General features: G+C 39.8%; 1 pseudogene; it reads right to left on the reverse strand.

The window, feature by feature from the left end:
* Positions 1-8,084: 8,084 nt before the first annotated feature.
* LOC113316650 lies at positions 8,085-11,879 on the reverse strand (annotated as a pseudogene).
* Between the last annotated feature and the right edge of the window lie 1,162 nt (positions 11,880-13,041).

Genomic DNA, 13,041 nt, shown 5'->3' on the forward strand with positions numbered 1-13,041 from the left:
TTCAAACTGGTCTTTTCAGTTCTTCATTTCTGTCTCATGGCGGACCAAGAGGTGCCTGCTTCTGCTCCTGTTGTTCCACCATCTTCTTGGTGAGTTATGTTTTCCTCAGTTAATCATTTAATGATTATTTTTATTTTTCTTCTGCCATTGTTGTTGGTTGTAGTTTTTTGAATCTCTTACATCCCTATACTTTGATGTATCCCCAAACGTAAGCCTGTTAAGAAATGGGTTGACGCTTTGAAGAACTATCGAACCATTCTGTAGGATAAGGGTTTTAAGATTATTGTTCCACCTGTTTCATCGCCTGCTATTCCTCTGAGTGAGAAGAATATCTTAGAGGGCTCAAGGAGCGCGACTCGTATGCCCGTCGCTTTTTGGCAACTTAAGGCTGGCCTTCCATTCCTTCTTTTGACCCTGAGGTTCCCTTGTTTTATCCGCGAGTTTTCACTTCGTGCGATTGTTGTAGGGAAATCTCTCTGTCACGAGATAAAGGAGCCGTATGATCCCACGGATTATACTGTTGAGTCTTTCTTTCAACAGTACCTTGTAAACTGGGTTCTTAGGGATAGCTCGCGCTGGGGTGTTCGCTTGACTAGAGCAAAGTTAAGCCTAATATGAAGAAATCTTATGGAATTTGTGGATCAGTGATAGACACATTTTTCTGTCTAATTTGTCCTCAATGTTTGTATTGTTGGAACTCTATTTTTGTACTAATATTGTGTTTTTATGTATTTTTAGGAAATAAACATTTTTGGAAAATTCGGCTCGAAAAGTTGCCAGAGGCACCCTTGGAGGACATTTGTTATTCGGACTCTCGTTATTGGTTAAGGGGCAGCTCAATTACTAATGGGCACCTCAGGTCACCCCCAAGGCATCTGCTATTCGCCCCCAGTTCAGGATAGGGGGCATATCATCTTCAACCTTTTTGAATTTCAAATTTTGGCGGGAAAAAATTGTTCTTGAACTGTCGTGACTAGGGTTGAGGATTTGAAGGTGTTCCTGTGAGATTCAATGGCCCAAATTAAATGGTTTTGTTCCTAGGGCATAGATAGAGCTGGTATGGGTGTTGAATTCGGTCAAAATTGGTTAGATAACCGGTGGGAATCAAATCAAGGAAAATATTCTAAAATAGGAAAAATATTCTATTCTTGGAATTCTTGGATGGAAGAGACGTGCATGGGTTGATTCTATTGGCTGGAAACAATCCCTACAGCTCAGGGATGACGCGTGAGAAGAGATAAAACATGGAACAATCCGTAACAAATCAGAGAATTAAAGAAAAAAATATCGGGAATATTTTCATTCACTGCCGAGTAATGGGAAGATTTTTTGGATTAATGAGAAGTTATTCTTGGTCCAAAGGTGTATAAATATAACTCTTGGGTTACAATAGAGGGGTGTCGAGAGTTTTGGGAGCTAGGGAGAGCTAGAGAAGCAGAAATCAATAGTTTTCAGAACTCTGCTGCTGCTGATGATGATGATGAAGAACATGAAGAACACGAAGAACGGACCTGCCAGAGCAGTCGTTCTTCAACTATAACAGCGACAGCGGAACGTGGGTCGTAGTTTTCCAACGACTACAATACTTAAGAGATATCGTTCTTTGTGACGGGTTATGCAACGGTTATAAACGTTGCAAATACCTGATTTTCACCATTTTCTCTCCGTTTCATCATTGTGAACCATTTTTGAGCCATAATAAATTATTTTGAGATCATTTTTACTATGATGAGTTAATTCCCTCGTAAACAAGGCAATGGAGGAAGCTATTCACGCAACATGAAAGGGTAACTATTTCATTTAATTATATAATTTACCTAATCGCTGCTTTTGCAGAGTTTTAAATTATTTGAATGATTATCTTAATTATTTGTTATTCAGTTTGATATGTTATGCTTGATTTAATCTCTTGATAATCTATGCTTAAGGTTTACAAATAATGTTTGAGAATCTGTATGATTGATAGTGAATTAAAGATAAAAGAGGACTTAAGAATTGAATAGATTTTTGAAATAGTTATCATTCAATTTTGCATAATAGTGGAATCTAGTGTCTTGGTTACCTCTCGCACCCATTGTTAATAATTTTTTATATAATTTTATTAAATCTTTAAATTTAATCTTCACAAGTCCGAGAGTTTGAACCTCATTACTACAACCATCAAAAATCCTTAAACAATTAGCATAGCAGTACCAATACCCTTCTTCGTCATTCTAGTGACCCTAGCTGGATGGTATTTATCTGATTATCGAGGGTCCAATCTTATGGGGCTGTTTTCCAGATGGGATTCCTCGGGAGGCTCTAGGCGTTTCACTTTTGGGGCGGGGAACTCTTGCGTACTGTCATTGGAAGTTTAACTGGCCTGATCGGGCAGGTTGCGTACGTATTTTTCCTTGTTCCTTGTTTTTGTCTTGTCTGATGGTTTTTCATATGCTTCCTTTGAATGTTTAGTTGTCACAAGAGTCTATCTCACTTGAGAAAAAGGTGAAGCTTGCTGCTGAGAAGAAGAGCAAGGAGCTTGCTGAGGCGAAGTCGGGAAAAAGGCCTTCGCGTTCTAAAAAGGTGGGGGGACCGTTATTTTTGTAGATGTATCTTATTGTTTCCCTTTTGCTAACTTTTGTTTCTTTTCATTTAGTCTGCTTTTTGATAAGGAGGAGACTGATGCTGAGGAAGAGGGCGAAGAAGGTGAAGAGGGTGATGGCAAGGAGTCTGTTCCCGAAGATTCTCCTACTTCGCATAAACCTAAGAAACCGAAAACTGGCAAATCCAATAATAGCAGGAATAGGTTTAGGGGTGTGTTGAAAGATAAACCTCTTATAGATGTGGTTAACCCTTTGACCCTGGGATCCACCAATGCATCTTCATCTGCCAATGCTGATGATCCTTTCGTGCTATCTTCACTTGAGAAGTTTCTGATCGCAGATTCTGATAGGGGAATGGGCTCGAGTGGTTTTGTTCATTCTTCTCGTGCGATCTCACCTGAGATATCTTCTTCCGAAAGCACTTAGGTGGATTTTTTTTCCAAGATAGCTTCTATTGCCAAGTTATACATGTCTGATCCCAGCCTTGCCTCCGTTCGTGAACTGGTGCTGAACCTTGCTTATCAACCTTCTGCTGGTGCTTCTCAATCTGGAAGGGAATTTTTCTCCAAGCTCTCCCTTGATCAGCATCTCGCGTTTGATTATTTGGTGATTTACCTGCTTGGTGATTTTGCCCTTAATTGGTTAGATCGCCCTATTGATTTGATCTGTGTTTCCTTTCAGAATTCTTGTCGCAGTATCGCTTAAATTGAGGATTATCGTAAAGTAACGAGCATGGTTCGTGCTCAGTCCTCTCAGATGTCTTCTCTCAAAAATGAGGTTGCAGATCTCCAAGGCGAAGTTTCCCTACTTAAGAAGGATCGTCATAGGCTTGATAATGAATTATCTTCGGCTACGATTGCTGCGAAGGATGCTCGAATTAGGAATGATATATTTGCAGGTATGCTTTCATGTCTTCCTTCTTTATTCTCGCCTCTTGTTATTTTTTAGGGATCAATTCTTTAGTTGAGGGTCACGAGTTTCCTTGTAGAGGTCTTCGATCTGGCTGATCTCACTATTGCTGCTAACATAGATAGGGATGCTATTGTGGTTAATTCTAATTCTCTTAGAAAAGAATTTTTGTTGGCGGAGAATGAGGAGATTGATATTGAAGATGATGTTGAAGATTATAAGATCAAGTATGAGCATCTCAAGCTTGAATTTAGGAAGTTGTTTGCAGTTGTAGGATCTTCTAGGTCTCGTGCTTAGCGCTTTCGAGGTGTTATTAGGCAATTTAATGGTGAAAAGGCTGCATTGATTGATGAGAAGAATGAGACCGTCGCAGAGGGAGCTGAGGCTCTTCGAGTTTGTCAGATAGAGAATCATGAGCTTCTCGTGATCCTTAAGAATATCCGGACTTGTCTTAGAATCGAAGCCAATGATGATTTTGATACAACCTTAGGTGAAATTGAAGAGAACATGGTGGAAGCGGCTAAATATATTAGTTGGGTAGATCAACATCACAAGACATTAGAGTCTGTGATTATACATAAAGAAGGTGTCCTTAGTATCGCATCTTGGCTTTTGTGGTTCTTCTTCTTTATTAGATGTTTTGACGTATTCTTTGCAGAAACCGAGAAAAGCTTACGAACTGAGTTGAGTTCTTTGACAGAGAAGTTTGAGAAGTCACGGCAATAGTTGGAGATGCTCAAGGGTGGTGATGGTTCTTCCTCGCAGCTGGTGGATGATTTATCTGGAAATCTCTCCTTGGCGAATGATGAGCTTACTTGTGCAAGGGCAGAGGCCGAGCAGTATAAGGGAACCATGGAAGCCAGGTATACTTTGTTGAAACTTCGCAAGAAAGCCCAACTTACAAATGCTGGTCGCAAAGCGCAGAGGATATGTAACAGGGTTGCTAGAGATATTGCCGATCGTATTACCACCGAGAATAATCTTCCAACTAGGGAATTCCCCGATGTTCCCGTTCCTGAGAATGAGGTTGTGGAACTCGGATTCAGTGAGGAGGAGAGTTTGTTGAGGAAGAGTTATACAACATCGAGGAAGAAGCTGATGAAGAAAATATTGATGAGGAAGATGCTGACGATATTTCCGTTCTTGAGAATGAGGTTGTGGAACTCGGATCCAGTGACGAGGGAGAGTTTGTTGAGGAAGAGTTATCCAACATAGAGGAAGAAGCTGATGAGGAAAATGTTGATGAGGAAGATGCTGAATTTGAGGATGAATTCGCAGAAGAGGTTGAGCGAGAGGAATATGGTTCTGGTAATTGTCGCGACCATTGTGGGGATGCTCAGGATCAACAGGTACCTCCTTCTCATTCTCTTATCGGTGTTCCCATGGTCTCGCAACCTAAGGTAGGAGATTCTTCTCTAGTAACTTCTCATTCTCATGATTGGGATGCTCTTTGATCTTGTTCTTTTTCAGGCATTCTTTTTTCCGCCATGTGGTTTTTTCTAGGCGCTCCCAAGCTTGGGGGGCATAACTTTAAATCCATATTCTTTTCCCTGTGTTGTCGTTTCGAGAACAAAACATGTACATATAACTAAATGCCTTATTGTTGTTTATTATCTTATGTTATTATTTTTGGCTATGTTTTCATTTTGCATGTCTGACTGAGGAGATGGGAAGCATGAAATTTTAACATCCCCATAATTGCCTCTGCTTTCCATCTTCGAAAGAAGATTATAACTTTATGAATACTACCTTTAAGTCGTAAGTTTTCATATTTGCAAGCTAAGGTATGACTAAAAGTTTTCTATAATATGATGTTTATGTTATATATTATCCCTGTTAAATAATCATATTGTATACCTATGTTGATGTATAAATACTAAAACTTGATTTTAATTTAATTAATACTTAGCTGGACAAGGATGTATTTGCTTCGCGCTTGTACGTATTTCGGGTACGAACCTTACTTGCCTCAGCGTGACCATTTGCTGATATGGTTTTTTAGTATCCCATTTTTCCTTCGCGCTCCATTGTTATCCGTGTGATTTCGATGAAGTTTCGCGGTCTCATTCCCTCCTAGATAAGGTATTATTTCCTTCCCCCATATAGAGAACTTAAAGGACTTATGGTCATCTTAGGTGGGGTCTTCAATATTGGGCGACGAAATCTCAGTTCCATGTTCTTTTGCGAGTCATTGGATATCGATCTCGCTTTAACTGTGTTAGTATCTTGACCTCCTCAAGTTGTATGTGCGATATTATACCAGGCCTTAGATACTCCCGTAAGTAAGAAGCCCCAATACATTGTCGTCTTTGACACAATCAGCTCCCTAGTGGAGGGTGTCGTCCATTTATATTCCCCATGTATTGTCCTTTCAAGGAGTTCATCCCTAACCATTGCAGTTGGGATCCTCCCATCCAGTATCAACAACCAGTGTTGTCGTGACCTCAAGATTTTTCTCCTACATGTCTACTAGATACAAAATAACACCCTAAGTGGGATTTCTTTGGACCGAGTGTGGAATCCATGCCAGGGCATCTACTATCTCCACTGTAATGTTTCGTCACCCCTTGCCGAAGAACTTTTTCGCTGCGTGGTTCTTTCTCAATGGCCTCCAGTGCAGAGGCATTGCGCCCCAATAAGTGACTTCTCCAGGATGCCCCAATTGTGACGCGCATTAGGGCTTAAGGGTCGCCTCTTACGCACTTTGCAGTCCTCCGTTCGCATAGTTTGTGGGAACTAAGTTGACACGCCGCAATCATAGTCCCAGCCTCCCTAGGTAGAGGGTTTATAATAGTATCTTGCTTCCCCCTATTGAGGTCTTACGAGAAAATTTGTATCTTTGTCGCGTGGACTTTGTTTCTCCTTTACTTGCTTGCTCGTAGAAAGGACTTCTCTTCATATTAAGATTTCTTTGAGTCAGTACATAGTTTTTTCTTGTTTTGGCATATTTAGTGTTGTCCCTTCTCTTATTGTCTCCGCGTGACGAGCGAGGTGTGGTTGGCGGTGTTCCCCTCCATTTCTTCTTATATATGGGCCAGTGCTTCTCCTTCAACATGGATATTTCGTCCTTCGCCTTTGTAGGTTCGCCTTGGCACTCCATCGTGTGGTACTTCAGTTTCTCTTGTCATGGATGTAGTTTGCATCATTTTTCCAGCGCATTGGTCCCTCTTTGTTATGGTTTCGATGTGGCCTCTGTGTTGAGCCATCTTTTCCTCTTGTTCATTTTGATATATGTCCTTTCTGCTTATCTTTTTTCCCTTCCATTCGTGTTGGTACACTTATCTCCACAGTTGTTTGTCTATATCCTTTGACTTCTCGTCCCTTTCGGCATACCTTTCTCTACAGGAACTCTTGTAACTTTCTTCATATTCTATTCCCAATTCGTACTCTCGTACTTTCCGTTTTAAGTTCTGGTTTTCCATCAGTAGTCGCCCATGTGCTTGAGCAAGATTGATTCACTCTGTTATCAACATCTTCTCGGTCTCCTTCCATTGTGCGAACTTCGCCTCATACTCGCGCTGGAGAGCAAGGACCTCCATATTCTGGTTTTGACGGTAAAACTGACTTTCTCCCCTATTTTCGTTGGTACAAATATCCAACATCGTCTTTCTAGATCATATGGTCTGACCCATTTTGTCCAATAGTGAGAGTCTTCCATGACAGCTGCTAGTTTTTTCCCACTATTAGTGGTGTCTCTTTGCATGATTTGGGTTTCGGGCGCTTCAGATGACAAGTGATTTTAGAGATTTTCTGATTCAAACAAGGAGACTTTGTCTGTCACAGATATGCGATGGTAGGTCAAAGTGACATTTTATTGATGCTTTAAGAAGGAGAGCAGTGGATTTATAGAGAAATGATGACTTCAAATAGTCAATAAACAACTTCAGATGACGGACAAAGAGACGGTGGTATTGAGATGATCAAATGAACTTAGATGAACAATGATTTCCAGTTGAATACTAGCAGGTGAGGATAAATCCTCCCTGTTTCTAGCGCCAAAATGTAACTATCGAAAAACCGATAGCTACACCCGATGAGATGATAATAACAAAAATCCTAAGTCATGAGAATCAACTTTGACATTAATGAGATTATACACCACTTGACACTAGTATGATCTTTCTCAAGCACTTTGTATTGAATTTATGAAGTTCTTACAATGATTACAAAGGTGTCGATCGACTAACAATGGAAGAAACAAAGTTTGGAATGAGATTTTTCTCTATGAGTGTTCTTGATTCTCTTATTTGACTGAATTCTCTTCCAGCAACCTGCCTCTCTCTTCATTATTTGAATCCTTATATAGGAAAATACATCAGTGGAAGACAACTGATGATCACATGCAAAATCTCTGTGATGATCTTATATCAGTTTGTCTCATTCGCCAGGCTCTGGGAAGGTGTCACTGTCTGCTCGCATTGCTACTTCGCGCAAATCTTTGTAAGTGTCTCCTTGTATCAATCGTGGGGCTCCTCTTTGTATGTCTTCTTTATCATCGCATGATTACTATTCGCCAAGTTTCTTTCCTCTTCGTGCTAATAGTTGTCTTAGTTGAGGCGAGGTTGTGGATTAGCTCTGTGCGATATTTCCCCCCTACACATGCTGCTTCTTTATCCTCAACTCATTCAGTGAATGCACAATCTTCTTCCTTGGACCAACTGCAGTAACTCCAATACTGAATAGATTTTACATATATCATAGATCAAATACCAAAAACACTAGCGTTGCAAAGTCAAACATATACGTACTGGAAGAAAATGAAACCGCAAGGACGCGAGAAACTACAAGTGCATATATTTTTAGTCACAATGCAAGTAAATGGTACAAATCAGGGAGTGATATAACATAAACCTCTCTTATGTAAACTACCATAGTTTCCTTAATATCTTGACAAAGTCAAACCCGACTGTCTTTTGGAAACGGAGGGAGTAAAAAATATTTAACTGAAAATTAACTGAGTAATGTTCTGTCTCTTTTTCACTACCGTATTTTAAACATTTACTGGCCGCATATGCTACTTTTGCGGAACTATCAGAATGCTCCAAGCCAAGGTACAGCTGCCGAGTTCCATAACCAATGTATCTTCTCCGAAAACGGCTGGACAATATATCTGAGTCGTGAAGGTACTCAAGTCGGCCCAACCATGTGGGAAATGTGAACTTCCACTTAGCAAATTCCTTCGTCAGGAACCTGCAATTTCTTCTGTATGCGCAATTTGACTACATCTAAAGTCTCTCCTTCATGGATGACCAATAAAAATGGATCCCCAAAAAACCTTTCCTGATATGGAACTTTTGTGAAATGATAAACATGAATCAAGCGACCCAGAGGACCCAAGTTCTTCTCCTCTTATAAAATCTCCTCTGCCCGTAGCTTAACGTCTTGACGAATCTTCTGAATCTTTTCACTAAGCGGGAAAGTTTTCCAAATCCTGTGGAAGTCAACATCCAGCAATCTAAGTTCCGGATCAGGATGAGACAGCTCAACCTTTGTCTTCAGATCATTAATCAGGTCACCAACTGTACTTTGTTTTGGAAGTCTAATATTGTGAAGGACCGTCTCGTTTTTTGTTGAATGACGGAATACAACCTTTATATTTCTCAAAGCTTGCAACTCGGGTAAAGGGATGTCCAAAACTTCGTAATACAAAATATTAGATGTCCGATTGTAGTCAATCAACATCTCAGACAAGTGGTCAAAACCTTGGTACCTCATAGCTTGGGGTTTAGGTTCCTGAAAGCGACAGTCATGACGGGTAACTCTGATCTTGGTTCGGTCATCCAAACCTAGATGTGGAGCTACTCCTTCCGTGACATCGTCATATGTTAATACCTTTGACAGCTCTAAACAAAAATCATTTTTCACCGGCTTCTGCAAAGATCGAAAATGCACAACCTGACGGTTATGGACATAGTTCAGAAAACAAGGAACATCTGGATAGTGGTATTGTGTCATACCAACAGCTTAAGCGGATTTCTGGAAGCAAATAATGTCCCCATCTACAAATTCGCTAGCGCAGAATGTGACAGTCTTGTCTATGTACTCACACTCAACACTGGGCTCAAACTCTAGTTCCCCATAAAGTTCTATTTCGTCATCTGGAGAGAATCCAGCCATCTCGTTAAGCTTTTTAAGAATTTCCGAAGGCCTACCACTGCCCTTCACAAAAAGTCTCCCCACATACCGAATTTCTTCTTTTTCAGCATCATAAAGCTTCAAAAAAAAGAATATCTTCTTTGGTTCTATAACAAGGAAGAGGGATTTAACTCCGGCCCAAGCTCTATTTCAAGGAACAACTTTAGGTCTTGGTAATTCCATACTGAATTACCAGACAACTTATTTGAAAGTTCTCTCAACTGCTCGATAGATTCTGTCTCCTCTTTCAAGAGTTAATGGTCTACATGGCCGATAAGTTTGATTTTTATGATTTATCCATAGCCAAAACCGTTGAAAATGCACAGGGACACCAAACTCTTTAGCAACCTCCTCCTTGAATTAGTTAAACGGCATTTGTTTCTTGATACGAAAACTGAAAAACTTTGTCGTGATCAACAAGATCAAAATAGATATCTCTTCCAATCTGTTTTGAAAGGTCCTCATCTCGAGCAACCTTTACAGTAGTATACAGGTGAGCCTCTGCTTCTTCCTTCTTCTTATGATCCTTTTCTTCTTGTTCTTTCTTCAACCTAATCCTCAGGTGTTCATCAATGTCCTTCTCCTCCACGTTACAAATAATATCATCTCTATCACTTTCCCGTATATACACGAGCATATATGCATTTGAATATCTTTCCTCCCCACCGTACTGCTCCTCTAATACCCGCTTGATATCTTCTTTTGTTACCCGCTCATCATTGAATTTGAACCATTGTCTGAGACTGTTGGTCTTATAAAAGCATAGTAGTGTCCGCGGTGTCCCCCACCACTGTGAACCAAAACAGCATGAAGTGTGTAAAGATTGCGAAAACTCTTATCAGCATCTAGAGATAAGTATTTGTGATCCTCCCTATCAAGATCAAGTTGCAGCGGGAATTCATACCGGTCATTTATTTTTACCATAGTGTCCCGCATAACATCGTATTCATACCGTTTTAGCTGGAGCTGGAGAACAGGTGGGAAGTCGGTGAAAAGGATACCCTTTTATGCATCCTGCAAACCATGTTGTTCATCAGCATGATCCTTGTTATCGCCTTCAAGACGCTCTACTTCCACATATTTGTCGAAAGAAGCATAACATCCTGACAGCTTTTGACATCAAGTTGAATGTCATAAAATGACTCCTTTCTAGTAGATTTGTAGTCCACATTGATGCATTCAATGTAGTTCATATGGTGACCTTAGAACAAGTGTTATGTGTACCCTCCACAGTAGTTCCCTTCATTTTATCTTCTATCTTTTCGCACAGAACTCTATTAAGTTCCTGCGCATCATGTTGCATGAAAGATTCATGTGTATTCCATCTGAAAGATTTAGTGAGCTCCTTTGTTTCAACGCTATCTTTACTGTACTGAAGGTTATAAAACAAAGACTGCAGAGCCAAAGGGATGCTGCTTCCTGATTCCAAATCGTTCTCAGTTGTTGGCATATGGTACACCGCCTTCCTGAAATAAGGAATATGATATAGAGTCTGGAGAAGAGAGTTCAAATAACATGTTGCTCCCTGATTCTCAAGAACAACATAACCCGTTTCTTTTCGCGAATCATATGACCAGTAGTCCGCCATGATGTTAACCTCTTCTTCAACTATACAAGTATCATCTACGAGATAACCTTTACCAGGGTCGTTGAGTTCACTAAGAGGCATGAAATTTTGATAACCCCAATCACTATGTTGTGCAGTAAAATGTTGTGTATCTTTTCTCACTATGTTGTTGTTATTGATTTGATCAACGATTGTCAAACTGAACTCTGCACACCTACTCCACCCATATGGAAAATCATCCAAATCCGCAACACCAAGGAACACCGATATGTGATGTCCATTGTTTCCCTTGGGACACATCACCACACGCCATTGGGAAGTACCAACAGTGAAAACATCAGATTCAAGTTTCTCTTTATGGTTCAGCCTAGAAAAATTCTCAATCTTCCAGGTAAATTTCAATGAAGATGCAGGATCCTCCTCAACTGGCTCCGTAGTGCTATCGGCTTCTTCTTCTGCTGCTGGTGCGATTTCCATACGCTGAGGAGGACCTTCAACGCACTCTGAATCTGGAACCACATCAAATTATCCTGTGGATCAACGTCTGTCTCATCATCCTCCTGATCAACAGACTCTGAATCCGGAACAGACATCATATCCTCCTCCTCCAGATCAACAGACTCTGAATCCGGAACAGATATCATATCCTCCTCCTCCTGGTCTAACGGACGCGGAGGAGCCATCATGTCTTGAAATTTGAAGGTAAAAAGATTTCTGAGAAAATTTTCCAAAGGCGTTGAGAAAACCTAAAAATAAATAAGAGTAAGAATAGAGATTTCGATCATCCATATTTCGAGTTTACAAAAACAAGGGTATTACGAGGAAAAATAAACAAAGGCTAAGTTGCTGATCCATGTCTACTTCCTTTTTTACTGTTCGATGTAATAATACAATAAATTTTTAGCAGAGACTATAAATATCATTTGAACCCTAAACCCTAAAATATCATAACAAAACTACATTCTCATTGTTAAAACAGTTAAAATAAAAGAACAAAGTGTTTCTTAAATAAAAACAATTTCTAGGGTTTATTATCTAGACAGAACAAAGAAATAGGAAATTGAACAATGGAGCAGAGCAGTATAAAATTAATACCTTTAAGTAAGTTCTTCTTAAATTGAACTATAATTTTGTGGTTTGATTAGAGAGAAAGAATCAGACTGTCAGATTATAAAGAAAAAATTGTTTATATTTAGGAAAATTTCTTGTTTGGTCCTAAGCCCATAAGGTTATTTATAGCAGGGTCCAACTAGATTTTCCTCTTATTTTAAGGTCCAAAATTATTTGAAAACATGGAAATGACTAATATACCCCACTGTTTAAGTACGTGTGAAATAACATATTTCTACCAAATCGGGATTTTATTTATCTGGAGGTCCAAATTTAATTAAAACATATAAAGGACCATAGATTTGAGTACATATCTGCTACATTGTTTACAAATTTGAGTACATATCTGCCACACTGCTTACAAATATGAGTACATATCTGCTACACTACTTAGGAATCTGAGTACTCCTCAATTCACTTTACTTTATTGCAGCACCAGCACCTCTGCAGTCAACCATTCACCACTGCCTTCAGCTCCATCTTCTCAGAAATCTTCTATCTTGCTGCATCACAATCTTCTTATCTTAAACCACAACTGCAACAGCTACATCAACACCATTGTAATTTCAATTCAGCTGCAACACAGACTTGTTCTTCTTCCCTGTTTAAACAGCACTACCATCTTCATAAACCCATTGAGACGAACATCTCATCCACTGATTTTGTTCACAGTAATCACCACCTACAGTTCCTCCTCTATCTCATCTGTATCTTCAGTTTACATCAGCAACCCAACCT

The sequence above is a fragment of the Papaver somniferum genome, chromosome 10, assembly GCF_003573695.1.
Source record: "Papaver somniferum cultivar HN1 chromosome 10, ASM357369v1, whole genome shotgun sequence".
NCBI lineage: Eukaryota > Viridiplantae > Streptophyta > Magnoliopsida > Ranunculales > Papaveraceae > Papaver > Papaver somniferum.